Source organism: Mauremys mutica, chromosome 9 (assembly GCF_020497125.1).
Source record: "Mauremys mutica isolate MM-2020 ecotype Southern chromosome 9, ASM2049712v1, whole genome shotgun sequence".
Classification (NCBI taxonomy): Eukaryota; Metazoa; Chordata; order Testudines; family Geoemydidae; genus Mauremys; species Mauremys mutica.
Genome location: NC_059080.1, coordinates 59,733,715 through 59,760,460, shown reverse-complemented (window position 1 = coordinate 59,760,460; position 26,746 = coordinate 59,733,715). Strand labels below are relative to the sequence as shown.

The 26,746-nt window shown below is 45.3% G+C and overlaps 1 protein-coding gene across 1 annotated transcript in view; it reads left to right on the top strand.

Moving 5' to 3' along the window:
- LOC123377402 overlaps positions 1–26,746 on the top strand; it is a 286,411-nt gene that overhangs the window by 110,618 nt on the left and 149,047 nt on the right.

Sequence of the window (26,746 nt, the reverse complement as noted above, 5' to 3'; positions counted from 1 at the left end):
CTCTAGGTCCTGTCAGTGGACTTGAAAGTTTGAATGCATCCTCAGTATTTACAGCCCTTGTAGCAATAACAATGCAACCAAATGTCATCTTTCATGGTATAAGCTAATCACCGTGAGGGGCAGGAAGGATTTTTTTCTCCATCTAAACATTGCAACGTTGATTAGGTGCACCTTGCAAGATTTGCATCAAGTGTTGGATATGGCTGAAGGCAGGATACTTGAATGAATGGTCTGATGAAGTGTAATAAATCCTACTTTTCTTCATCAATGCATTCTCTGTGCTCACTCAACTAACTAAGGACACGTCTCAGTAACTGTCCCGGTGCATCCTGGGAATGAGTATTATGTCTGTGAGTGAAGAGGAGGTTTAGGGGAAAGGGAATGCTCCTAATACTTGACACAAACACAGAAGTTCTCTCTCTCAGGTAGTTCAATGGCCCTGGTTTTTGTAGTATCTGAGCACCTGACAATCGTTGTTAACTGTATCCTAACACCACCCCTGTGAAATAGGGATTTCCCATCTATCTCCATTGTATAGATGGAGAACTGAGGCACTAAGACCAAGGGACCTGCCCAAGGTTGACATGGGAAAGCTGGGGCAGGACAGGTAATTGAACCCAGGTTAAACCTGGATGCCAGGCTAGTGCCCTAACTACATGACCGTCCTTCCTCTCAATGTAGCGGCTTATACTTCGCCACGCCAGCACATTATACACTTCCAGAGCTTCAGGCCCTGCATGGCTGGGAGACTGAGAAAACCTGAAGAAAACATCTCGGACCCAGGTGCTCCTGTAGGCTTACTCAGGCAGAGATAACCAAAAAGATATGGAAATGGAGAGGAAAGGTCCAGCCATGGGAGTTGCCTTAGGATTCTGATCCTTGGGCTGTGCTCTCCCAGAGGATCAGCATGGTTTGTCAGCCATGCCATCTCTGCATGGCTGCAAACCCCTCCCATGTGACAGTGACTCCAGAAGAGTAAACCTTGCAGAGTTGTTAACTTATCGAGTCCTCCCTGGGGGGTTTCTGTGGGAGGGAAGCATCGGGACTTGTTTGAGTTAGTTCTCCCACAGCGTGGACCAAAAGAATGCACTTTGTCCCCAATTCGTTGTAAGCATCCCTCACTCCAAGTCACATTGTAAGTGACAAGTGTGAATCTGCAACTGATAAAAATACATCAATAGTAATAATGTACAGCAAGACTTGGTGGTGAAAGGGGATGTTCTACTGTCCCATGGGAACTTCACCTAGCTCAAGATGATCTCACCTAAATTGCAGGTTTAATTAGGTTCTGACAAACACAGAGTGTCTGCCTCATGCTAGCTGGAGATCTTTGGGGTAGGTACAGTAAGATTCTCTAAGTTGCTAAGTAGGCACTAAAACAACTAAATGAGCCTTGAGGACTAAATGTCTCCAGTATTTAAGAGATCATGTTAAAGAAGGATATGTGCTGTATTTTTATGTGGAATATGCATGAGATCAGATGTCTACTTAATTTCCAGTTACTTGAATTTTTTTAAAATTGAAATGCAAGCCTCACACTTTATTAAACAGGTTCTTGTGTTCTCCAGATAACCATATCTGCAGAAAGATAAGCTGATAACTCTAGCAGTTTCAGAGTGGGATGCAGAAAGAACATTATGTAGAAGATTTTCAAAGGCACTGTTGGCAGCTAGGCGCCTAACTCCTTTTTACAGTCAGTGGGAATTGGGCACAGAAATGCCATTTGTGCCTTTGAAAATCTCCCCCTATGATTTCAGCAATATAGTCACCCTGATAAACTAACACTGGGTATACAGATTTTAATCCTTATCAGGATGACGGACATCTGCACTAATCATCTACTTAAGCAGAGTATTATGAACAGCTGGTTTAAAAATTGTTTGCTTTATGGTGGTTAATAAAATTCAAACACAGAGGCTACGGATTAGCCCTAGAGACCAGAAAACAAACTCTTTCTTATCGCAATGTCACCCCCTCCCTCCTTTGCTCTGCCAACAATGATGGCGTTTATTGCCGGCCTGTGTGCTATTCCCACAAGCACCTTTGCGATTTCCCCCCTACTGCCGCTTAGGCTTGGGAAGAACTCCCCAATACAATTCACAAAGCTGCTGCCTTAGCCTGTTTCAAATCCCTACCTTTGCTGAGATGTCTATAGATCACAGGAGCCACCTGTGACGACTGACATCACTATATCTCTGTTACCTTGTCTTGCCTCTATCCTGAGTGTTAGTTTATTCACCAGTTGCGTATTGTTTAAATCTTAGGCTCTGATTGTGAGGATTCTGGAGCTTGTCTGTGTTTCGCCTAGTCAAATAAAGCCCTAATCCCTATTTGGGATCCTTTAGGCACTGCCACAATAGAAATAAATAATACTAATGTTCTGAGTGCAGCTGGCTCAGAGAACTTGAAATTCATAGTAGCCCCCAGTAGGGGTTATTTATGTGGAAATAGTTGAAACTTTTTACTTAATAAAAAAAAAAAAAAGTGAATTTGGACTGACCAATAGGTGGTGCCCTGGGTTTTTAGAAAACACTTCCCCAGCAAAAGGGACCATTAAAGTTGCATCTTCTGGGAGGCACAGAATATTCTGAGATCAGCAGTGAATACAAGTGAACGTTTAATGTTATGACCTACACATGAACCTCAGGAATTCTGCTTGAAGCTGCAGCAAACTAGAATGAAATGCCACAAAACCTTTTCATATTAACAAAACCCTCTGGAGAGGGTAAGACGCTTTTCCTAGCACTGCCATCTCAGTGATCAACTACTACTAGGGCTTCATGTAAAAGGTGTGTGTGTGTTAGGGTGACCAGACAGCAAATGTGAAAAATTGGGATGGGGGTGGGGTAATAGGAGCCTATAGAAGAAAAAGACCCCAAAATTGGGACTGTCCCTATAAAATCAGGACATCTGGTCACTCTAGTGTGTTTGTGTTCGCTTGCCCATTTTCATCCTGGTAGGACGTTTCTCTGAAGCCAGTAAGAAAACTAAGCCATTTGAGTGGGCAATGCTCCAGGCTCACCGGTGAATCTTATGATCAAAAACATCTTGGATGCAGCTGCAGTATAAAAATATGTACATTTCATTTCTTACACAGCTCTGTTTTTATAATTGCTGCCCTGGACTGAGCTTTGGGTTATTTATAACAAAATTGAATATGACTGTTTACCAGATCTTTTAAAAATCATTTAATATTTATTCTTGACTTTAAAGTTTAAATAGCTTCTGTATTAATAATCATTTAATTCATGGAAAGCCACTGTATACACTGATGCAAGGAAAATGGAGGCCTCCTGCGGTTGTGTTGTGTGTGACCAGGTGATGGAGTTTGGTAAAAACCCCACTTCCAGAATCTGCTCCTTGCATCAGATTGGGTAGGGGGCACTACAGAGGCTGGAAATTTCCTAGACTTCCCTCCAGTCCTCCTTGTATGGCAGGATGATGGCCATGATGCATGGCATTCGTTGAGGGTGCATGATTAATGCAGGAAAAATTGTGTGATCTTCATCCATGCTTCTGTCCCTTGTACTAGGACAAGAGGATGCTGTGCATGGTCTTCTAACAATTTAGATCCTTACATTCACGTCTGGAATAATCGAGATGCAGTAGTTTGAGTCTTTCCTCTTAGAGACTCCAGAGGTTGGGGTCGGACAGTTAATTGCATGTTCCAAGGGTGGTTTCTTGTAAGGTTCTGCAAAGTTCCAATCTGTCACCCTGTAACAGGGCGGGACTCACCCCTGCAGTGCCTCCTGCTGGTGTCCTGGGAATTAGCTCTTTTTCCAGCTCCGGCGCATCCTCTGCAGGCTGGTGTTCCACTGCCGCTGGCCCCCATGTCCCTCCAAGGACCCAGTGCCCCTTGTCTTTGGGGTGCTGCCCCCTGGCAATACCCCCACAGTCTCAGGGTGTCCCCACCTAGGGAACCCCCAACCCTCTATTCCCACCTTGCCGCAGTTGTGGGCCACTGCCAATCACCATCTAGCCCCCGCTCGCTGGGGCAGACTGCAGCATAAAAGCCACTCATCATAGGCAAGAGGGGTTTGGACCTGTTGCCTCTGCCTACCCGTGGGCTGCCCCCTGCAATCCCCGTACCTAACTTGGGGGTTTCCAGGCCCGAGCTCCCCAGCTCTCTTGACCTTCCCCCAGCCACAGCTGTGGCTATTTCTGCAATCAGCCTAGGAACTGCTTTCTCCCAGCCACAGCCCTCCTCAGGGCTGCTTTTAACCCCTGTTCCTCAGGAGTGGGGCAGCTGCCCCACTGCACACCCCTTTGTTCAATGAGGCCAGTAGGGACACTTATGAGACCCTAGTAGGTGGAGGAGATGCAGCTCTAACTACTTTTTACTAAAAATCAGTTGCTTGTGTATTGTTTTCCCTATGTGTGGTGGAGTCTGAATGAAAATGTGTTTGTTGAGCCTGAGTCCAGACAAGTGTAGGGTGATACTGGTACGCGGTTGTGCTCTGCAAAGGTTATTGAGGGAGATAGGACCATGGTTTGTCAAGGAGATTTGCAATCTGCAGGGGAACTCCTGACTCCCTGGCTGCTCTGAGAATCTAAGGTGGCATTGATTGCTACACTAAGTGCTTTTGCCATTAGTGTTTAGTTAGATGGCTATGACCTTTCCTCTCCAATTGATGCCTGGCAACAGTTACCCGTGCCGCTGTGACTGGACTAGACCATAGGTGATGGTACATTTTAAAAAAACAAACTGGGACCTTCGGTGAGTGCAGTACACAGATGTCCACCTGCTTAGCAAAGTCGACCATAGGGCATAGATCACGATTCTTCTCCAGAGGCTCTGCTGGCTTCTTACCCATTACCTTCTGCAATTCCAGGTATTGACTTTGATCGATGAATCCTTTATGTTTTGGGCCTTATATCCCTGAGAAACTGTCTCTCAATACGCTGCCTCAGAGGACAAGATCAACTTGTCTGGAGACAGGGAGCAAAATTCAGGTTCTGATCCTAGTTGCAAACATCCTAGATCCACAAACAGTTTGCAGACCTGGGATGAGATTAGTTGAAAAGTACATTCACCTCCCTTTCAGCTGGCCCATCTCTCCCTCCTTCCTTCAAAGCACCAGGACTGAACCCCAGCGTTATTGTTGCTCTCTTCAGGGGGGCCAGTTGCCTCTCGCCTTGCCAGCATCTCCCTTTTCTGAGGCTGAGTACTCTCTCCCAGACTTTCAGGGGGTGTTATGTGAATTGTCCTCCATCGTTTGGTTTCTGGGGCGGTATCCTGGAATAGCCCACTGTGCACACACAAACTGCTGGAATCTTTGGGGTGGTGCAGGAAAATACCTGCCTCTTTCCATTATAGGGTGAGAGAAGAAAGGAAACATTTCCTCTACCATTACAGCTGGCTACCAGGCTCACCACAGGAGTATTGACATTGCATAAGACTTAACGCATTCTCTAAGATCTGCACACTGGGGATTATGGGAGCCTATGATGCTAGCAGTTTCCAAAAGTAGAAAAGGGAGTGTTTTTCCATCTCCCACTCCAATGTGTGAGTACAAGGGAGGACAGGAAACACCACTTTCTGCTTCTCCTCTCATCAAGACTGGTGGATTGGAGAGAGCAGCCCAAACCTGATTTCTAGAAAATGTGAAGAAGCAGCTACTTGGCACCCTCTGAAGGTCCCAAAGAGGGGCTACTGGGCCCAGTACAAAGAAGAGAGGGAGGGCCGGTCACTGACCTCCTAGAAGAGAGGAATGGTGGGATTTTGGGGGGGCCATGGTTTGAAGAATGGATGGATAAGAGTATTAGGAGAGTCCTCAGGAGATGGCTGTCTTGATGGTTTTGGTCCAAGGAAACCTGTTAGGGTTGTTCCACTGTCAGACTGTCATGAAACATTTGTATGATGTAGTCCAGGTGAACCAAAATCAAGAGTTTGCTCTCTCCTCATGGGTGAATGTAGAGAGGAGGAAAGTCATATCAAAAGGCCACCATTGAAACCGAAGTAAATGTTTTATAAAAGGATGCATCTTATGCCACACTTGCTGTGAATAATAAAACAGGGCTGTGTCTAGAACCAAGTGTTGGAACTCAGTGTGAACAAAACAAAACATAATGGCAGCTGGAGAGTTCTTACCTGAGGAATGGTTTCTTGAAGGACTTTCTGAAGTAACATGTTAGCACAGTGGCCTCTCTAGGCAAATGGAATATCCCTCATGTTCTCAGGAACAGCTGACACGCAGCCATCAATATGAAAACCTATTTCAGCTGGCCAAAACAGCAAGGATATCATCTACTCTGTTTGATAAGGGCCTGTCACACTGGGAAAATTTCCTCCCAAATTCAAACTGTTCAGGGTTGAAGTGTAAACCTGATTTAGGGGGATAGGCTCACTCTTCGTGAACCAGATGAGACCTTCTTATTCCTCCGACTACCCAAGAGATGAACTAAAGAATGGTGCCTCTGGGTACACTTCAGCTGCGCACCAGAGTGCACGGCAGCATCAGTACTGATGCTGGCATGAGCCCTGAGCTTGCTCCCTTCTTACCAGTGGTGAGAGAACTACCTGACATTGCTCTGGCCATGGCACAAACCTGGCCAATTTTTATTTTCGTATAAGCCCCATGTATAGTGAGTTTTTACGTCTGCATTAAATAGACACACAGAGAGCAGTGTCAATGTAAGCAGAGTTAGGGATTCGCTTAGTAAAATGACCTGCTTGGGTACAGGAAAATGTTTTTTCAGCAGAGAGACTGTTTGTTTACTCAGCATCCTATGGCTGACTTTCATCCTGTTTTCCCAGTGATGGATAGGCTGTTACGCTCACACTGGGCAACAGTTAATGTGAAGATGTTTGACAACTGCTGGAGAAATCCATTCAAGGGGGGAAACAATAGCTTAATAAAAGGCCTTCATTATATCTTATAAATATTTAGCAGTCTTGTAGTTTGGCTAAATAACAAGACAGGCTGTTTTACTCACATAGTTTTTTGCGCTTTTTCTTCTTGAAAGGCAAGTGGTTATTAAGCTGACATTCTAGAACAAAAAAAGTGTGTGGGGGGGTGCACGTGTGTGTGTGTGTTCTCACTTGCACACCTTAAAAGCTAGTGCTGTAGCTTGAAATGTCAATTCCTTCTCTTTTTTACCATGGAGAGGGTATTATAGAGTTTAAAAGGTTGGAAGCTAATTGCAATGTGATCTTTATTTTGCACTCTGTCTATAAATCATAGAAAGATTAAATGGATTTAAGATTGACATACTGCATCTAATCTTAACCACCAGTGTTTGCTCTGGCAATGTGTACTCTCTCAAAGATTGCCACATGTATCGTATATTGAAAGCTGTGCTAGCTGGTTCCCAGTGTGAAACATTACTGCGTACCTGTGTATTAGAGAGCATTTAAATAGGAATGTGTGCACTCTCTACCTAGGGAAAAACATTTTTATATATCCACAAAACCTTTCTTATCCATTTTTTAATTGGAAAAGTGAAAGAAAATCCTAGAAAACTATAAACCGCTGTGTAGACAATCCACTTACCTCCCTCCCCCAAATCAGCCATCTTCAGACACAAAAGACTAGAACAGGTGAACACAGCGGATATTTGATTAAGGTCTCCTGGACAAAGATTGCTGCCTTGTTACGTATGGTACAGCATCCAGCACAACAGGGCCCTCAGCTGTGACTGGAGTTCATAGGCCCTGCTACAATACAGATAATACTCTAACCCATCTCCATGCTCCCCCAAAACCGTCAGAAGAAAACCAGTCCAAAGGAAAAGTTGCTGCCCGAAATTTGTTAGTAGATGGCATCTCTCCAAGGTGGGATGGGGTTCCTGAGTGGGATTTCTGCAGCCATGCTTTATAGTATTTATATATTCCTTGCATTGTATTAAAATGTGCCTATCCAATGACACCATGAGGTCACTATTTTATTATTACTATTACAATAGCACCTACAGGTTCCACCTGAGATTAGGGACCAATTGCGATAGGGGTTGTACAAACACATAGTAAGAGTCCCAAGCAGCTTACAGGTTACATAGAAAAGACAAGCAAAGGGTGGGAGGGTAAACAAAGGAGCACAGAGAGAATGATTTACAGCAGATCAATGGCAGAGATGGGAGTATAATCTAGGTCTCCTGATTCCCCATCTAGTGTCCTAGCCACTAGACCACACTGCCTCTCTGATGTACTCTAGCTATACTTAGTGTGTGTGTAACCCCACTGTCGATATTTGCTCTTGTTATATGTCCCCATCAATCAATGCTTCTTTTAGTTGTGTGTGTTATAATGTGAGCAATTTTGGTTAGATTTGACTGGACAGCAAAGAGGAGTAGTTCTATTTCAGTCAATTTGAGAATGCAGGGACATTTCTATATTGAGAGGCACAGTGGGGTGCATGTATTCAAATATGATGAAACCACAGATGTCTTTCATTTTTCTGTATTTAAAAGATAATGTAATGGAACTCCCTCATCTCCAATGGAAATGGAACATTATTATTGCTGCTTATTATAAAGACGAATTGGACAGTTCAAGGACGAGATGTCTGAATGGCTGGACATTGTTAAGTGCTTTGTCATAACCAGAAGTGATGGAATACAAAGGGTTTTCCATTTGAGAAAGCATCTGTGGACTAGAACTCTATCCCAGGAAAATATTCTCCTGCCCCACTACTGAGGCAAACCCAAAGTGATTTCTATGTCAAAACAGGAGAAAATGATTGTGGGATAACATCTTTATTTCCCTTTGATAGAATTATTAAAGCCAAAAATTTCAAACTCTGGTACCTAAAGTTAGGGTCCTAGATCTGTATTTAGGAATCTCAATAATAGTGGCTTCCTGGATTTTGACTGGCTTAGAGACGATCTGTTGTGTGCTTCAGCTAATCAGAACCCAGATCAGCTTTATTCATAAATCCATTGTTCTGACTTTCCTTTATCACTTTCTGAGACCTTCACCATCATTTTGCTTTTTCATACACAAAGGCCAAAATGTGTGTATATTAGTCCATGTATCTTATGTTGGATTAAGGAGAACAATGAATGGAGAACAAACATAAAGTCTTATGAGAGAACACTATGTTCACACTGTAACATTCTGCATCTGAACAGAGGCACAAAATGACAGCTCACAGACTCCTCAGAAAAAAACATTATATAGCTGCATAGACCATCATTATGACAGATGTCTTCTCTGAGAAAGAAGGAGGAAATGACCAAATTCTTGACTGGGCCTTTGAAGCAACCAAAGAAAAGTCTTCCTCTAGAGAACCATCCCAGGTTTTACACACAGCCTGTTGCATGCTGGACCAGGATCCTGGGAGGAACACCAAAGGGGAAAGCACAAAAATAATCACACTATAGAGTTGTTTTCCTCTTCACGGCCTGTTATAAAGAGTAACTAATTCTCATAACCCCGGTGAGGGGGGGTAAACATTATCCCCATTTCTCAGGTAGAGAAACGAAGGTGAAGTGACTCATCCAAGGCCAGGAAGGCAGGCGGTATCAGGGGTGGGATTTTGAACTTGGGGATTCCTGGACCCAACACCTACTTTCAAACCACTAGACAACACCTCTTTTTAAAATGTCTGTCCTCGGCAGGGATTACATGTGAACAGTTAGAAAACTTTGTTTAAGGTTTGCTGAACCAAATCCTCAGATTTCATCCTAGTCTAATAAAACTCCTGAAAAAGGGCACTTTTAAAGACATTTCAGTCTCCCCTACTAATGGAAGCATGGGGTGTCTGTCATAGAACATAAGAACGGCCATACTGGGTCAGACCAAAGGTCCTTCTAGCCCAGTATCCTGTCTGCCGACAGTGGCCAAAGCCAAGTGCCCCAGAGGGAGTGAACCTAACAGGTAATGATCAAGTGATCTCTCTCCTGCCATCCATCACCACCCTCTGACGAACAGAGGCTAGGGACACCATTCCTTACCCATCCTGGCTAATAGCCATTAATGGACTTAACCTCCATGAATTTATCCAGTTCTCTTTTAAACACTGTTATAGTCCTAGCCTTCACAACCTCCTCAGGCAAGGATTCCACAAGTTGACTGTGCGCTGTGTGAAGAACTTCTTTTATTTGTTTTAAACCTGCTGCCCATTAATTTCATTTGGTGGCCCCTAGTTCTTGTATTATGGGAATAAGGAAAAATTATTTACTTATCTACTTTCTCCACATCACTCATGATTTTATATACCTCTATCATATCCCCCCTTAGGGTACGTCTACACTACAAGACTATTTCGAATCTACTTAATTCGAATTTGTGGAATCGACCTTATGAAGTCGAATTTGTGTATCCACACTAAATACACTAATTCGACTGTCTGAGTCCACAGTAACGGGGCCAGCGTCGACTTTGGAAGCGGTGCACTGTGGGAAGCTATCCCACAGTTCCCGCACTCCCCGCTGCCCATTGGAATGCTGGGTAGAGCCCCCAATGCCTGCTGGGGGAAAAAATGTGTCGAGGGTGGTTTTGGGTAACTGTCATCATTGAACCGTCAATCACGCCCTCCCTCCCTCCCTGAAAGCGCCTGCGGGCAATCTGTTCGTGCACTTTTCTGCTCAGTGACAGCGCGGGCGCCACAGCACTTTGAGCACGGATCCCGCTGCAGTTATGGCCGTTGTCAACTCCTCGCACCTTATCGTCCACCTCTTCCACAGTCAGCTGCTGAGAAATAGGGCTACTTTTCAATGGTGCTGCGAGCACTGGTGGACCATGGGGGACGTTTTACCAACATCAACGTCGGGTGGCCAGGCAAAGTTCATGACGTGCTTGTTTTCAGGAACTCTGGTCTGTTTAGACGCCTGCAGGAAGGTAGTTTCTTCCCGGACCACAAAATAAGTCTTGGGGATGTGCAGATGCCTATAGTGATCGTCGGGGACCCAGCCTACCCGCTAATGCCCTGGCTCGTGAAGCTCTGTGCAGGCGCCTTGCACAGCGACAAGGAACTCTTCAAGTACCAGCGAGCAGTGAGCAGCGTGACCTGTGACTGTTCAGTTTCTTTACAGAGAAGCTGAACCTGCCCCTGTTTCTTTACCAAGTGACTGTTGACTAGCATCTGCAGTTACATACCCCGCCCACCCCGCTTCCCCAACTTCCAACACACGTATAAAAATAAAATACATGTTCCACTGTAACTTTACAAAGGTTTCTTTATTGATGACTTTGCGTTACAGGGTTGAAACTGGGACACGGACTGTGCTGGGTAGGGTGTGCGGTGATGTGAAGACCGCCTGTAAACTCGAGGAATGACAGGCTCCTGCTCCCAGAGCGGTCTGCAGTGCCGGACAGGATGTTTCAACGGAGCCTGCCATCCCTCCTTTTTGGGACTCTGTGTGCGTGGGCTATGTGGCCTTTTGGCGGGGGAGGACGGATACAGATTCCTCTGCTGCGTGGCTCTGTGGTCCAGGACAGGGACCGTTGCATGAGATCTGTAACCCCCCTCCCCCGCTACAAAGTCACGTACACCCCCACCCACCCAGAACCTGCAAACCACCTCCCATACTGACCAGGGTGCGTACTGACTGCAGTGTGTGTGTGACCTGCTGCTGATCCTGCCCCCATGTCTGTACCCTGGTAAAGGTGATTGTCCTGTCAAATTACCAACCCCCTCCCCCCCCTTCAAACACAGTCTCCTCTAAAAGAACATGACGGAAAAAGTAATTAACAGAAAAGTATTTTTTATTATCAACTAGACAGTTAGGGGATGAAACTGGGATGGGGGCTTGGGTGAGGCGGGAAGGAAAGGACTTCTCAAAAATTAGGCTATGAGAGCTTTTCGATACTTGAGCACTCTGCTGGGGTGCAGTGACAGTTTACACGGCCTCTGGCGCCCCTCCTTCTGGTTATTTTGGGTGAGGGGGGTATGGGACTTTGTGGCGGGGAGGGCGGTTGCAGATACACTGCAGGGGGGCTCTGTCCTCCTGCCTGAGGTCCTGCAGAACATGCACAAGGCGCAGGAGCATGTCCGTTTGCTCCCTCATTAGTCCAAGCAGCGTTTGAGTCGCCTGCTTGTCTTCCTCACGCCACCTCTCCTCCCGTTCGCTGTGTGAGCGCTGGTACAGAGAGAGGGTCTCCCTCCACTGGCTCTGCTGGTCCGCCTCGTCTCGGGAGCACCCCATAACTTCAGCGAACATCTCGTCCCCTGTCTTTTTCTTTCGCCGCCTAATCTTTGCCAGCCTCTGTGAGGGGGATGCTGTGGCAGGTCTGGAGACAGTCGAAGCTGTGTGATGGGAAAAAGGAGTGAATTCCTTGCAAAGATAAATTTTGGCGAACAATGAACACAGTGTAGTCTGTCTCTGTGAATTCTGGGTTGAGATCCCAGTGCCTGATGGGGCAAAAACCATTTTCGCGGGTGGTTCTGGGTAAATGTTGTCAGTCATCCCTTCCTCCGGGAAAGCTACAGCAGACAATCATTTCAAGCCCGTTTTCCCTGGATTGCCCTGGCAGACGCCACAGCGTGGAAACCATGGAGCCTATTTTGCCTTTTGTGCCTGTCACCGTATGTGTACTAGATGCCGCTGACAGAGGCGGTCCAGCAGCGCTACACAGCAGCATGCTTTTGCTTTTGCATGATAGCAGAGATGGTTACCAGCCATACTGTACCATCTACCATACCATAAATTGGTAATAAGATGGGCATGGTTACCAGTCCTTTTGCACTGCACCATTTGCTGCTGTCATAAGTGCCCCTGTCTGTTCTTAGCCAGGGGCGCAAAAGCCAAAATTGGGAATGACTCCCTGAGTCAATCCCTCCTTTTTGGTATCTAAAAATAGAATCAGTCCTGCCTAGAATATGGGCAAGTGTACTAGAGAACCACTGTATCAGAGAACCAGAGAGCACAGCTGCTCTGTGTCAGATCCTGCATAGATTATGAGCTGAATGCTATTCACAGGGGGTGCTCCTGCAACAACCCCACCTGTTCATTCCATTCTTCCCCAGCCTTCCTGGGCTACCATAGCATTGTCCCCCCACTTGTGTGATGAAGTAATAAAGAATGCAGGAATAAGACACAGTGCCTTGTTAGTGAGAAATGAGTGGAAGGCAGCCTCCAGTTGCTATGATAGTCCAGATAGGACATTAAGGAGTGTGGAGGAGAGGAGCCCAGCATCCTGCTGCTAGTCCAGGGGCAATTGAATCTTTTCTTTACACATGAAGGGTGGGGGCTGATGACGCTCAGCTCCCTGTTGCTATGATGAGGACGGTTACCAGCCATACTGCACCATCTACCAGGAAAAATTAGGGCCAGGCGCCCTTGATCGACCTCACTGATGCTAGTACGCATGGTTACCAGTCCTTTTGCACTGCCCCATGTGCCAATAGGCTGATGATGACGATGGATATCAGTCTTATTGTACCATCAGCCATCCATAGCGTGGGAGGAGTGAGGATGTCGGTGTTCAGTGCTGCACCATCGCATCTATCTTCAGCATTCAGTAAAGATACGGTGACATGTAAAAGAGTCAACAGAGGATTGTTTTCCCTTTCACTTCTGGGGGTGGGGGGGGGTGCGTAAATTGCCGAGCTATGCCCTGACCCACCGCAGACACTGTGTTTGACCCTAGAAGCATTTGGAGCTCAGCCAAGAATGCAAATGCTTTTCGGAGACAGCAGGAACTGTGGGATACCTTGCGTCCTCAGTCCCCCCTCCCTCCATGAGCGTCCATTTGATTCTTTGGCTTTCCGTTACGCTCGTCACGCAGCAGCGTGCTGAGTCTGTGCTATGCCGTCTGTCCGGAGTTTTTTGAAAAATACTCTGGACCAGGCGTAACATTACAGTAATTCCCCTAATTAGATGCAGGAGTCTCCGAGCGAGATCACCCTGAGGACGGCCACTGAAGGAGATAGAGAGCGCATGCTGCGTGAAAGCCAGCACAAACCAGGGCCCTATGCAGCCGTGCTCGGGGAGGCAATGCTCCCTGAGTACCTCATGAAAGCCTCGCGCGGAAAAGTGTGCTGCCACGGAGCACCCAATAAGGCAGCTCTCCCCAGGAACCTCCTGCGGAGGCTTTTCGATTACCTCCAGGAGAGCTTCGTGGAGATCTCCCAGGAGGATTTCTGCTCTATCCCCATATATAGAGAGACCTCCTTTTCACATACTTCAGATTCCTGTTATATTAAGAATAAAAGTTTACATGGTTAAAGCACTTACCGAGTGATCCTTCCCCTGATTCAGGGTCCGGGTTAATGGCCGGGGACGGTTGGTAGGGGATCTCCGTGACGGTGATGAAGAGATCCTGGCTGTCGGGGAAACCAGCGTTGTAAGCGCTGTCGCCTGCCTCGTCCTCCACAAACCCTTCCTCATCTTCCCCGTCCGCGAACATCGCCGAGGAACTGGCCGTTGACACTGTCCCATCGTCAGAGTCCATGGTCGCTGGTGGGGCAGTGGTGGCAGGCTCCGTAGCGTCCGTTTGCCGCTTTGATTTTTTGGTAGCCTTGTCTGGGGTCCTTGATTTTCACGCGGCGCTGCGTGGCATCCCGGCTGTATCCTCTGTCTCTCATGGCTTTGGAGACCTTCTCGTAGGTCTTTCCATTCCGTTTTTTGGAGCGCAGCTCCGAAAGCACAGACTCCTCGCCCCACACACCGATCAGATCCAAGAGTTCCCGGTCAGTCTATGCTGGGTCCCTCTTTCTATTCAGAGATTACATGAACTCCTCTGCTGGAGAGCTCTGCATTGCTGCCGGTGCTGCTGAGCTCGCCCCGATGTCCAACCACGAAATGAGATTCTAACTGTCCAGACAGGAAAAGGAATTCAAATTTTCCCGGGACTTTTCCTGTGTGGCTGGTCAGAGCATCCAAGCTCGGACTGCTGTCCAGAGTGTCAACAGAGTGGTGCAGTGTGGGATAGCTCCCGGAGCTAGTAAGTTCGATTTGCATCCACACCTAGCCTAATTCGAGATAGCCATGTCGAATTTAGCGCTACTCCCCTCGTCGGGGTGGAGTACCGAATTCGAACTAAAGAGCCCTCTAGGTCGAATTAAACGGCTTCCTAGTGTGGACGGTTGAGCGGTTAATTCGAATTAACGCTGCTAAATTCGATTTAAAGTCCTAGTGTAGACCAGGCCTTAGTCTTCTCTTTTCCAAGCTGAAAAGTCCTAGCCTCTTTAATCTCTCCTCATATGGGACCCGTTCCAAACCCCTAATCATTTTAGTTGCCCTTCTCTGAACCTTTTCTGGTGCCAGTATATCTTCTTTGAGATGAGGAGACCACATCTGTACACAGTATTCGAGATGTGGGCGTACCATGGATTTATATGAGGGCAATAATATATTCTCCATCTTATTCTCTATCCCCTTTTTAATGATTCCTAACATCCTGTTTGCTTTTTTGACTGCCTCTGCACACTGCGTGGACGTCTTCAGAGAACTATTCATGATGACTCCAAGATCTTTTTCCTGATTCGTTGTAGCTAAATTAGCCCCCATCATATTGTATGTATAGTTGGGGTTATTTTTTCCAATGTGCATTTCTTTACATTTATCCACATTAATGTCTCAGCTGACACATCTGGTTGAAGGCTTGTCTCTTTTGTTTTACTACAGGGGCCCTTGCCACTTCAGAGCTCCACCCAGGGTGACTGATGTGTCTATTACTAATGTCAGCCACAAAGCTCTATGTACGAGAGAGATGTGCCTCCATCTCTCTGAGTGTTATGGGAAGTGGGAAGCATTAAACTAACAGGCAATTTCCCTGAACATCCCCACCAGAAATATCTTACTATCACTGGCAATACAGAGCTGAGGGGCAAGATCTCAAGTTACAGTGGTGTAAATCTGGAGTAACTCCACTCAGTGCAGGAGCCATAGTGCCGGAGCCTCCTTCAGCTGCCACTAGTGCCTGGAATCTTGTGGGTAGAGGAAGGGGGCAGCAGACTGTGGGCCTGATTCTGGTCTTACACCCGTGTAAACTAGGAATAACTTCACTGAAGTTGATCAGGTTCCACTCAAGGGCGGCTCCAGGCACCAGCACGCCAAGCGCGTGCCTGAGGCGGCAAGCCGCGGGGGACGCTCTGCCGGTCGCCGCGAGGGCGGCAGGCAGGTTGCCTTCGGCGGCTTGCCTGTGGAGGGTCCGCTGGTCCCGCGGCTTTGGCGGACCTCCCGCAGGCGTGTCGCCAAATCCGTGGGACCGGGGACCTCCCACAGGCAAGCCGCCAAAGGCAGCCTGCCTGCTGTGCTTGGGGTGGCAAAATACCTAGAGCTGCCCCTGGTTCCACTGATGTGAAATAACGGAAGTAATGGGATAGTTAGGTTGTCTGTCTGCAATAATGTACCTTCCTTTGACTCATAGGCTTGAGAATTTCGGTCCCCTCAGCACAACTCTCATGGGCTGTCCTGGCCCCATAAAAATACTCGTGATACACCATAAGGGTGCCGGCTTTGCTAACTGTGAGTTCCCTTCTTTTTATATAAACAAAAAATGTGAGATCCTCATTTCTCACCGGGGTGAGCAGTTTTGCCCAATCTCTGCTACAGTGCAAACCATGTGCTCACTGCTAGCTTATTTTTATAAGTGTTTGACAAAACTGCCGCCTCAAGGCAGGATTTTTGATGGGTGTGGCAAAAAGAGGCTCATCTGGAAGTGTCCCTTTGCACTGGAACCTGTGCCATGCGTCAGAGCTCTTGGGGACAGAACAGTCGTTGCTCCATCTTCCAGGAAAACGGCATCCCTGCAGATCACCTCTTTTTTCCATGCTATCGACGTACTCTGGCACTTGGAAGCTAATGAGCATATTTTAATTAACTAAAAAAAGAGCGTCAATCATTCAATTTAACTTGGGTCTTCTGCAAGCAGTCACATAACTGAACAGAGAGACCATCCCGGTTTATATAGTATGGGAGTGGATGAGATAAATGATATTATTCAAAGTTCACATGCTCACAGCAGCAGCCTCACTGAATCACAATTTGCTGTTCCAGCTTCGAGCATTTATTTTTCATTTTCAATTCTTGTTCTAAGTACTTAACTAGTTTTTAATAGCAGTAGCAGCAGCAGCAGCAGCCTCCAGTACTGACCATGATTAGTTTGCATGTTAAGTCCTTTCTGAGTGTTCTCGGGGGAAGCAGATAACACAAGGTCTTTCTCGCTTGGGCCTTTTAAAAATGCATGAATTCTGCTGTCCCCATTTATGGTTTAATCTGATAGTTCTGTGGGACTGGAAATGAAGATCTCTATCCTGCCCTGGGTTTTTTAATGCATCAAGACCGGCTTTAATACAAACCTGCTTCTGGAAACTGCAGCTGAGAGCTTTTCAGCTGCCACAGAGGGAGCCTCCTTAGTGGACCCCTTATGATGTCAGGTTGCATCGTGCAGCCGACTAGCGGGGAAGGGGCTAGGAATGCAGCTCAGCCCTTAAACAGCAGTACCAGGTACCACTGCCTTGAGTGCAGCCACAGAGTGCTCAGCCTCTTTCCTCCTCCAGCCCAGCAGAGCCCTTGGCTCTCACTTTTACCTGTCTGCATGAGGACCCAGCAATGCCCCAGCGAGTCCAGTGGGGCACACAGTGGAGAAAATTGCAGTAGCAGTGGAAGCTCTGGGCTCTCTCCGGGTTCAGATTCGGACAGCAGCGGGATAGTGTGCGGTGGTGGTGGGATGAGAGGCGTACTGTCAAGATACTGGAGTCTGGAGAGTCTCCATTCAGCTACAGGTAAGAGAAACTCTTTTATTGCGACGTGATATTGCATTGACCTTGAGAAACAAAATCAGACCCTCTGGGGATATTCCATAAGTTGGAAATGGGCTGTGTGGGGTCTTGGTTGTAAGTGAAATGACAGAGAACCCTGAAACACTTCTTGGATCAGGTAGCAAGAAATGAGTTCTTAAAGGCTGCAGAAATGTTGCTTAGACTCTCACCAACTCAAAGCTATCCTTTCCCTTCGGAATGGCCTTTCTCTTTGCACTATAAATATACAGAGCTAGTCTCCAGTGCTGGCATTTTTCTGTTTAAACGACAGTGTGGAGTGCATCTCCTCTTTTAGAAAATGCCCAGATGTGCCGTGCAATAGAAGAGGGACAGCAGGGTTTGCATTGTAGCAGACCGAGGATAGGGAAAGCAAAGCATTTGAGCTGACTGTACAAGTTGTGTGTCTATTTTCTCGACTCGTGGTTCGATTCTCTGTGTTCTCGGGATTTTTCAGGGATGTTCACTCCTGCCTGCACATGTAATTCTCGTTGTTCGGTCGCTGCCATGTGCGTTTCGGGTCTGGACACATGAGCTGTGAGCCTGGGAAGAAGACAGTCATTCCTGGCTGACAGTTTAGCAGGGAGACCACAGCAGAGATCGCCCAGCTGTTGGTTTCTTCTCACATTTGTTGCCTGACTCTTGCAGGCTGGGGAGATTTTGAACAGGGCTGCAGCAAACTAGTTTCTTCCTTAAGCTAATTCAGACAAGTGTCTCCAAGCGTGTCAGCTGACTGCCATTTTCCAGGCAGTATTGCTCTGTGTTACCAGCTAGAGGCGTGTCTAGTAGAAATTTCAGCTATGGTGGTATCTTTCCTTAGCTGCATATACCGTTAGTTTATGAAGGGCCTTGTACAAGCGTTGCTCTGCTGTAAATGGCATGCTTTTCAATACAATCTTTTTATCGCTGAACAGAGCAAAGCTGCACATGCACTACCCTGTCTGAGCCCTTGAGCGTTTGCCCCCTCAGGTTTCTTTTTGGGAAGAGCACTCAGAACTGATCAGATTAAATCAACAGGTGTGAATCGTGCCTAGCACTGGGATGATACTTCTATTTTTATTTTCAAAGGGTTCTGTATACACATTCATGTGTGGTACATCCGTGCGGCACAGGCCATTTTGTGGGCACCACATGCATCTAACAGGAAGTGCAGAGGTGAGGGAGGCACGGAGTCAAAGTTTGAGGATTCTGAGGGAGAAGCAAATCCAGTTTCATCGTTATGTTCTTGATGTAATAGTTTAATAGAAGCAATTCACTGAAACCTAGGACTCCCTGCTCCTCAAGAATGCTACCATCAGTCATATTCATAGAGTTTAAGGCCAGAAGGGGCCACTAGATCATCTAGTCTGATCTCCTGTATATCACAGGCCATCAATACTCCCAAGCACCTACACACTGAACCTAACGATGGAAGAGAGACCAAGTAAATGAGACTTGTAGGTGACTAGATTATGTGCCACAGGCAGAGACCATAAGAATGGCCACACCAGGTCAGACCAATGGTATATCTAGCTGGGTATCCTGTTTTTGAACAGTAGCGAATGCTAGATGCTTCAGAGGGAATGAACAGAACAGGGCAATTATCGAGTGATCCACCCATCATCCAGTTTCAGCTTCGAGCAGTCAGAAGTTTGGGGAAACCTGAGCTTGGGGTTGCATCCATGATCATCTTGGCTAATAGCCATGGATGGATGTATCCTCCGTGAATTTATCTAATTCTTTTTTCAACTCCGTTATAGTTTTGGCCTTCCCAACATCACCTGGCAATGAGTTCCACAGATTGTGCATTGTGTGAAGGCGTATTTCCTTATGTTTGGTTTACACCTGCTGCCTATTAATTTCATTGGGTAACCTCTGGTTCTTGTGTTATGTGAAAGGGTAAATAACACTTTCACTATCTCCACACCATTCATGATTTTATAGACTTCTATCGTATCCCACCCTCAGTTGTCTCTTTTCTAAGATGAGTAGTCCACGTCTTTTTCATCTCTCCTCATGTGGAAGCTGTTCCAAAACTCTAATAATTTTTGTTGCCCTTCTCTGTATTTTTTCCAATTTTAATGTGTATTTATTTTAGATGGGGTGACCAGAACTGCATGCGGTATTCAAAGTGTGGGCGTACGAGGAATTTATATACTGGTATTATGATATTTTCTGTCCTATTATCTATCCCTTTCCTAATGTTCCTAACATTTGGTTATCTTTTTTGATGCACATTGAGCAGATGTTTTTCAGACAACTGTCCATGATGACTCCAAGATCTCTTTCTTGAGCTAATTGAGAACCCATCATTTTGTATGTGTAGTTGGGATGATGTTTTCAAATGTGCATGATTTTGCAGCTATCAACATTGGATTTCATTTGCCATTTAGTCACTCAGTTACCCAGTTTTGTCAGATCCCTTTGTAACTTCGCAGTCAGCTTTGGTCTTAATTATCTTGAGTAAATTTGAATCATCAGCAGACTTTGCCACCTCACTGTTTACCCCCTGTTCAGATCATTTATGGACAAGAGGCACTGAGGTGCACTAGAGCTCAAGGCCCCTGCAATAGCAGGGAAATGATGAAGTGAGATACAGCCAGAGAATTGTGGCAAGTGACCTGAATCCGCATGCTACAGAGGAAGGCAAAAACATCCCCAGGTCACTACCAGTCTGACCTGGGGGGAAATTCCTTGCTGACCCCACATATAGCAATCAGTTAGACTCTGAGCATGTCACCAAGTACCTACGAGAGAGAGAAAGCTTGGTGTCACCTCAGAGCCCTACCCCATCCCGTCCAATGTTCTGACTTCAGCCATGGCCATCTCTGTTGCTTCAGAGGAAGGGGATAAAAAAAAAACTCAGAGTATATTGGGAAGGGATTCCTTCCTGACCCTTCCTGGTGGATGGCTGAAACCCTGAAGCATGAGCTTTAGGAACAAAAGACATAAACCAGAAGTGACCACAAGGCTGTTGAACCCTATCCCCACCATCACAAGCAAACCTGCCATATAGTTGCACTCAGAAATTTGTCCATCTCTCTCTCAGAATGTATGAAGTTGTTTGCCCCCTCAACTCCTATTAGGAGATTGTCCCAGAACCTCACCACTTCTGATGGTTAGAAACCTTCTAATTTCCATCTGAATTTGTTCATGGCTTGTTTGTATCCATTTGTTCTTGAGCCAACATTGTCCTTTAGCTTAAATTGTTCTTCATCCTCCCTGGTATTTGCCCCCCTACTGTATTTCTATAGAACTGTCCTATCCCATGTCAGCCTTCTTTTTGCAAGACTAAGCAAGCCAAGCTCTTCCAGTCTCCCCTCATAAGATAGGCTCTCCATTCTCCTGTTCATCCCAGTAGCTCCTCTGCACCTGTTGCAGTTTCAGTTTATCTTTCTTGAACATGGGTGACCAGAATTGTACACAGTATTCCAAATGAGGTCTTACCCATGCCTTGTACAGTGCCATTAATACATCTCTGTGTCTACTGGAAATGCCTTGCATAAGCATTGTTTCCATTTGCAAAATGTGTTTAAGGCCACAGAAAGAGTCCATGTCGGAGTTAGGATTAGAACTGTAGACCATGCTTCTCCCTAAAATAATTTATTTTACTCAGATTTTATTATCTCATTATTCCTCACTGGGGTAATGCTGAAGCTAGTGTGGCCAGCAACACCAATGTGCTGTTATGGAGCAGCAGAAAAAAACAGACCTCAAAGATTTGCATTGAAAGTGTGTGTGTGTTACATACTTTAAAGTGTTATCTACTGCAAATCTTAATATTTCATTTTTAAAAAGCACCTGGCCAAGCCTGAGACTGCTAGAGTCTGGATTGTAAGCTGAGGTTCAAGGCAAGAGTTCTGTCATGATTTCATGTCATCTCAATCGGTACATGAGGAGATCCTGCTGCGTCACTTAGGGAGAACAACAGAAGAATGAATAGGAAGTATGTGTGTGCACCAAGCACATTCAGATGCTTCAGAGTTGCAGAAATGGAAGGCTGGAAGATGAGTCAGCCTACAGGGAATTAATAGAGGGGTTACACATTTCCAGAATCGGCCTCAACAATTTTGGGTGGGGAACAATATTTCTATCCCACTGCAAAATGCAGTAGACTTTTTTCCATAATGATCTCGCTGCTGTGCTTGGTGCTGGTCTGAGACTTTGGAGAGAGTTACCAAGATGGGATCCAGCCAGAGATAACTGATAAAGTTTTGCGGGATCTTCAGGAAAACTGGAATCCAAGTGCTTGTGTTGGGTTCCATGCACAGTCGCTAACATTTAAAATAAATAATTGTTTTTTTTAATAAGCTGGAGTTCAGGGGGGGCCGATCGAAGTTTGTGAGAGACTTTTGGTGAATTCTAAGACTTTAGGGAACATGAACTGACATCTCCTCTGTGGAGAGAATAAATAGCAGTATTCCCACTTTACAAATGGGGTAAATCTAGTCTTGGTAAAAATCTCCCTCTAGTGTGATCAATAATCAAGTGTGATGTTTTCAAAGGGAATAGATTTTTAAAAATTTGCCATTGGAGGGGGAATGACTAACGAGAAAAAGATCTAAAAGGCAAGAGACCCACTGTAACAGCATAAAAGTGCAAACCAATGTCAGCTGGAAAAGCTGTGCAAAGCATTGGACTTGCATAGGCTCAAATATAGTCTAGTCTTTTTTTTATTGTCAGGCCCTGGCATTTTTGGTCTGAATCACTTTCCAGTGTGTTACATGAAGAACCTCCCTCTCTAAATATAGAGGAAGAATACTTTGCAATTCTATCAATCTTTCCATTCAAAGATATTAAGGGGCTTTAAAAGCATTAATGAATTAAGCCTTACAATACACCTGTGGGGTATTACTGTCCTTATTTTACTTTATAAATGGGAAACAGTGGCACCGAGAGCTTGAGAGCCAAATATTCAAAAGTAGCCTGTAATGTTGGATGATTCATTGTTTGGGTGCCTGTCTTAAAATATGTAAAGGTTGATTCATCCTCGAGTGCTGGTCCTTATGTGTATTCCACACTTGGGAACGCATGCACTCCATGTGCCTCAGACCAGAGGTTTCTGGCAAGTTGTGTCCATTGCTCTGCACCTGCACTGTTGCCGTCCTCATGCTCCAAACCGAGGGCATAAGGGGGAGGTTGGACCAACACCGCTCCAGTTCCTTCTTGTTGCCCTTCTCTATACCTTTTCCAGTTCTAATATACCTTTTTTTGAGATGGGGCAACCAGAACTGCACACAGTATTCAAGGTGTGGGCATACCATGCATTTATATCAAGGCATTATGATATTTGCTATCTTTTTATATATCCCTTTCCTAGTGGTTCCTAACATTTAGCTTTTTTGACTGCTGCTGCACACTGAGCAGATGTTGTCAGACAACTATTCACAATGACCCCAAGATCTTTTTCTTGAGTAGTGACAGCTGATTTAGATCTCATTATTTTGTGTGTATAGTTGAGATTGTTTTCCAGTGTGCATTACTTTGCATTTATCAACATTGAATTTCATCTGCCATTTTGTTGCCCAGTCACCCAATTTTGTGAGATCTCTTTTTAACTCTTTGCAGTCTGCTTTGGACTTAACTATCTTGAAAAGCTACTTGTGAACACTTGGCCATTAATGACTAAGTGGTATCGTGGGAACTAGAACCCAGATTTCCTGGCTGAGAATTTGTATTGCAGCACGCTCTCTGTCCAAACTAGCATGCCTCTCCAACCCCATTCATTTTAATTTTATTATCCAGCTGAAGAGTTTGGATTTGCTTACTGATATTTTCAGTTTCAATTTTGCGGGTAAGTCTTTTGGCTTCTCTAGTCCATTTGTTGCTGGCTTAGTCCTTCACTTTGTTAATAATGCTTCTTGTCCATTCATTTGTCCTATGTCTTGAAGGTCGGAAAGAGCATGGAAAAGTGGTGATCACTGAAAACCAATATTTTGACTAAAGGAGGCCACTATGGTTTCATGACAAATCCTCTTTGCCTTTGTGCCTGTGTTGCAATTTGCTTGCACAAATTGTGCATCTGTGTCCAGATTTCCATAGGTATATACTTGTTTGTGTATGTGCATGTGGGAGTTTTGAATACACCCACATATCTCCTCCTTGGAAATATGGTCCTTCAAAATTGGGGGTGGGGAAAAGAACCAGGGAGTTATTGTTTCACCGCTAGAAAACTGCGTAAGTGAGGGCTGAGCTATTCATTTCTCTTCCCATTTGTTGCATTACTGTTGCTGACTAGGGACCCATTAGCAGAGCTGCAGCAAACTGTTTGCATATTTCTTGTTTGGTCTGAGAGATTTCCTTTTGAGGCATCTTTCTTTTTCCTTTGGCCCTTCCCTGGAGCAGTGATGTCTGCAGCTGTGTTTGTGGACTACAGTGTATAATTTCATTGACCCCTTTTCTCCAGGGTCATGTAGTCGGTTCCAGTTGAAGAGGTCACACAACAGGAGATTGATTTAAAGTTCAAAGTCTTTCAGCACATTTCAAGAGATAAAAAAATAAAATAAATAAAAATACATTCAGTGCCTCAAAGAATACACTAGTGCATGTTGACATTGTTTTACGCTTGATGTGGCACACTGTGAGTTAGGAGATTTCAGTTGGATTAATCAACTCCATCCTCACAAACTCCCCAGATGTATTTCTTTATATATTTCCCCTCCATTGCTCCACCTGCCAAAGTAGCTCCCACTAGTGTTCTAAACGATCAACTGACATGCTTAAAATGTGGCCCAAACCCAGGATTTAAAGAAACAAGCCATGCCAAATTAACTTGGATTTTCAATAGGTGCCACAGTTTATATCAAATGAGTTAGGCAGGAGGTAAACAGATCCTGAACTTTCTGGGAAGAATTGCAGGGATACTTCAGCCTAGGGGTGTTGACTTGCTGGCCATTAGGTAAAATTGATGTGGAGATAATTTCAGATAATTACATAGTGGTACTGTTCATTAACCAATGCTGAACTGCAACTGGGAATCCTAGTCAAATATTTAGGGCATGTGTATTAACACTAACTGAGTTAATTGTATTTAATGTTATCACAATAATACTAAATCTATGTAATTGACTTGGCTGTGTTGCACATTGGATATATTTTTCTATACAAATGGTGATTTAGTCAAATATTTAACCATAAAAACAAGAATAGAAAATAGAACATTTCTGCATGTATATGCAATGGAGCTCATTTTTGGAGTGAATGCTGATTTTTTGGAGCTTTAAGTGAAGCATTCCTTGGCTTTTTGTAGTTTTAACTATGCATTAATGGGGGCTATTGCATTGAATTTCCCTTCTTCTTTTTTTAAAGGAGAAAATGCTTGTTTTTCAGAATGTCCCATTTAGGCACTGGGGATGATGGGCTGGGAAGAGTTCCCACTTTGCAGTGGCTGTGGTTGCAGAGGGAGGAGTTATGCTTCCAGGGTTATACTTCCCTTTGGCTCTGACTGGCCTGCAAATCGGGGGGAGTGCCAGCAAGAGGTGGGGGAAGTGGAGCAGTCCTTGCACTGCTGCAATGGAGCTGGTAAAACATCTGTAGCAACTTTGAAACTCATCCGACTTCCTGCTGTCCCTTCCATCCTGCTGTTCTAGCAGCCTCATGAGCTTCAGGCAGTGCGATTATATCACGGGGGAAGGCAGACACCTGTCCAAGGGAGCAATAGACACCCATGTGAATGGGTAGAGCTCCCAGAGACGTGAAGAGGGGGCAGAGAAACTGGGATTTGGTGAAGACATGGGGAGAGCTGCTGGCGACTGCAGGTGGACATGAAGTGGGGCTGGATTATGAAGGCTGGAATGAGGAGGTAAGGAGAGAGTGGCATATATGATAGGATGGCCATTTTGGATGGATGGCAAAAGGAGTGGGGGAGGGGATGGGGGCATTTCAAAGCTGATTAGGTTTGCTGGGAGGAGGTGGATTTTGAATTCGTACTAGATGCCATCTTAATGTGTCCCTCTGTATGCCTGTGTGTGTGTTACTTTTCCTGTCCTCTGCCCACACCTTTCAGAGCTTGCTTTATGTGATTTAACATACCTTGCTGTTGGGTCTTGTGGAAGTTGGAAGTAAGTCATTCTTTTTGTAAATAAGAGGAGAGGCTGAAATAGACAAGCTCCTGCCAGTGTGATAGGAATAGAGTGATGTGCTTATGACCTGAACCTTGGAAAAAGCCACTCAAAGTGAGTTTGGTGTGTTTTGGTATCATGGTGCAGGCTAGCCCCTCTCTCTCCAATACTCCTTGATACTGTAAATCCATGTATAGCTAGGGTTTCCGCTTCTGTATCTTCGCCTAAGTCCAGTTGAAATATAATAATGATAGTCGCACATTTTAAGAATTAGAGAAATTTAGCTGGCTCTCAGATGGTTCATGCTCATCTGGGGAGGCTGCTGGCTCAATAGTTGGCATCCTGTCTCATCTAAGCCTCTCTTTGAATAGTGTTAGTTTAGAGCCGACTGTTCAGCGGTGTGTCTACAGGTGCTGAAGGTTAAGGGGATGTTACACAATATTTTATTCATCTGAGTGTACCTGTAGTTCTGTGGTGAGTTGCAATGGTAAGTTTATGTACAGAATGCCCCAAATAGCAGGGGCCATTCAACACAAAACTGAAGTTAAACTTTTTTGTTGTTGTTGTTTTCAGTCCCCTGAAATCACAGAGGCAAGAGCAGGAACTCCCCTGGAGCATGGCCCATAGGAGCTCAGGTTAATAGTGCTGCTAATGATGTGGTGCAATCTGGAACATTATTAAATTGTTATCCCAGAGTAATTGAACTCTTTCCAAACTGTGCCATATTCTCAAGAACCCTTATGTGAGCTCCTAGGGGCCAGCTCCATGTACCAGTGAGTTTCTGATCTACCAGTACATTTCAAGCTGGGAATTGACATTATAACAGGAACTGACTTGTGTCTTGTTGTAAACTACACACACGTGTGTGCATACACACAGACACACACACACAAGTTCAATATCTGTTATGTGGTAAATGCCCTTCCTCTGCCTAATCTATGGAGCATTTTATATGGTACATAACTGTTCAAACGTTAAACATAAAATAGTTTCAGTGCTTGCCAGAAGCTTATCTAAGCCTCTTCGATATGCAGGTTTGGGTAGAAAATCTCCAAAGCAAAT